This window comes from Lonchura striata, unplaced genomic scaffold (genome assembly GCF_046129695.1).
Source record: "Lonchura striata isolate bLonStr1 unplaced genomic scaffold, bLonStr1.mat Scaffold_162, whole genome shotgun sequence".
In the NCBI taxonomy this organism is placed as follows: Eukaryota; Metazoa; Chordata; class Aves; order Passeriformes; family Estrildidae; genus Lonchura; species Lonchura striata.
The window spans coordinates 137,501-140,000 of NW_027461106.1; the positions used below are offsets into that span (position 1 = coordinate 137,501).

The following is a 2,500-nucleotide window of genomic DNA, read 5'->3' on the forward strand; positions in this document are numbered from 1 at the left end:
TTTTCCTCCGCTGACTAATATGCTTAAATTCAGCGGGTCGCCACGTCTGATCTGAGGTCGCAAGCCCAAAGCTGCGCCGCGCCGCGCCGCGCCGACGGAGCCCGACGGGCGGGCGGGCGGGCGCTCTCTCCTCCGCTCCCCCACCGCCGGCGGCCCCGCGCGCCTTCCCCCTCTGCCCCCCCCCGCCCCCGCCGCCGCCGCTTTTTCGTTCCCCTCGCCCCTCACCGCGAGGGCCGAGAGAGCGCGAGCGAGCGAGCGAGCGAGCGGGCGGGCGGGCGGACGGGCAGTCGGGCGAGCGAGCGACGCGGGGACGCGGCGCAGAGGAAAGACGGACGGACGGACCCCGTCCCGGAGACGAGAACCGAAAGGAAAACACGGAAGCACACACGCGGCAGAGACGGCCCCGGACCGGGGGGGGACGCGGCCGCCAGGCGGCGGGCGCGACGGCCTTCGGCGGGGAGAGGGAGAGAGCGAGAACGGCGACGGCGCCCCTGGCGCCCCGAGACGGCGACAGAGAGGGACGGGGAAGGGAAGGAGAGGACGACGCGGGGGTCGCCCCCGCCCCCCCCGGCGCTCGCGCCTCGCGCGCGGCAGCACGGCACGGTACCCGCGCGGTACCCACCCGCAGACAGCCGCCCGCGCGGGGGGAGGCCGGGGGGGGGCGAGGCCCGCGCGCCTCGCCTCCCCCCCTCTCGCCCTCGTCTCTCGGCCCTCGGCGGGGCGCTCTCGACGCCGCCCCGTCTCTCTCGCTCTCTTTCTCCCCGGCCGCCGCGCCGCCGCTCGGCGACGCGGCCCCCGGCGAGGACGAGCTCCGCCCCAGCGGCTCGCTCCGGGAGCGGGGAGCTACGGAGCGCTCCCCGAGTCTGCATTTAGGGGGACGAAGGCCCTCGGGCGCGGCCACGACGGCCACGGCCACGACGACGGGCCTGCGAGGCGACCCCAGCCGCGCCGCCGGGGTGGCAACCCCCGGGCGGCGATTGATCGTCAAGCGACGCTCAGACAGGCGTAGCCCCGGGAGGAACCCGGGGCCGCAAGTGCGTTCGAAGTGTCGATGATCAATGTGTCCTGCAATTCACATTAATTCTCGCAGCTAGCTGCGTTCTTCATCGACGCACGAGCCGAGTGATCCACCGCTAAGAGTTGTCTGGCTTTCGGCACCGAACCCCGCACACGGGCGGAGGGGGCCCCTTTTTTTCTCTCTCGCCGAGGGGGCACGCACGCGGGCCGCCCCCGGCTTCGACCGTACGAGCACACAACGCAACGAACCGAGTGGGGGGGGAAAGAAAAACCATCCGAGAGCGAAACGCCCAACGGAACGCTCCGAAGGTCGGCGGGAAAGGCGGGGGGACCCGCGTCCCCGACCGCCTCCCCCCGCCGCTACGAGCGAGGGGAGACGCCGCCGGCAAACTGTGCCGTCCTCCGGAGGCGGCCCAGGCGCCCGGGCTCGGCCCGGCCTCCGCACGGAGGAGGCACGCGGCGCGCGCCGGACCGCGGGGGGACACGGCGGCCCGCCCGGCCTCGCTGCAACGGGACGACGGGACGCACGCGGCCGGGGGCGCGGCCGTCGGCCCCCGCGCGCGCCGCTCTCCCTTCTCACCGCCGCTCCGCGGACCCGCGGAGCGCCGCCGCGCCACCGCGCGGCCGGCTCGCTCTCTCTCCCCAGCGGCCTTGCCGCGCTCGAGACGGCACGCGACGGCCACCGCCCAACCGGCAACGCCCCCCGCGGGACCGCTCCCGCCGGGAAGGGCGAGCGCCCGGCGGACGCGCTCCGCCGCCGGCGCCGGAGGCGGGCGCCGCACCGAGACCCGAGCCGGCGTCGCGAGCGCCCGGAGCCTGCCGGACGGCTGACCCGCCGCCGCAACGGCCGCACTCCCGGGACCGCCGCCGCCTCGCACCGTCACGGAGCCCCTTTTTCCTCGGGCACGCGCGGCCCAGGGGAAGGCGTGCGGCGCCGAGCCGGGGGGGTAGGCGGGGAGGGGGGCAGCGACGCCCACCCTTTTCTCCCCGCTGACCGGGCGGGGAGACCGGGCGGGGAAGCGCCCCCCCCCCCAACCCCCCACGGCCGCCGCGCGCACGACCTTCCTCCGGGGCTCCGCGAGCGGACGGAGAAAAGGGCGACGGGGAGGCGGCGGGCGGGGCCCGGGCCGGGACCGCCGCCGGCGACGGCGGGCGCCGTCCGGCCGGCCGTCCCCGCTGGCGGGGGACACTCGCCGAGCGGCGCCGCCGCCGCTCGGCACGGGGCCGCCCGCGCTCGCGGACTCTCCGGCGACGGAGGGACCTGCCGAGCGCTCGGCCCCGGGCGGGCGGGCGGTCCCTGAGCCGGGGACGGCCGGCGACCGGCGCCGCCGGCGCGCTCGAGGAGAAGGCCGTCGAGGGGAGAGAGACGGCGCGGCCGCGCCGCGCGCGGCGCCGCACCCCAGAGACCGCAGAGGCGGCCGAGGAAGGAGGAGAGCGCGGCGGGCCCCGGCGGCCGCAACCCCGCAGCTGAGGAAGGGGCGAG

At 77.9% G+C, this 2,500-nt stretch overlaps 2 non-coding genes across 2 annotated transcripts in view; both read right to left on the bottom strand.

Annotated features, from left to right (window-relative positions):
- LOC144248533 (28S ribosomal RNA) overlaps positions 1-60 on the bottom strand; it is a 4,318-nt gene extending 4,258 nt beyond the window's left edge. Inside the window, exon 1 of the ribosomal RNA XR_013341827.1 lies at positions 1-60. This exon is cut by the window's left edge and continues 4,258 nt beyond it. This is a non-coding gene — a ribosomal RNA (28S ribosomal RNA).
- A 929-nt stretch (positions 61-989) lies between these two features.
- LOC144248504 (5.8S ribosomal RNA) lies at positions 990-1,142 on the bottom strand. Its single transcript, XR_013341798.1, has one exon. It is a non-coding gene; the product is annotated as a 5.8S ribosomal RNA (ribosomal RNA).
- Between the last annotated feature and the right edge of the window lie 1,358 nt (positions 1,143-2,500).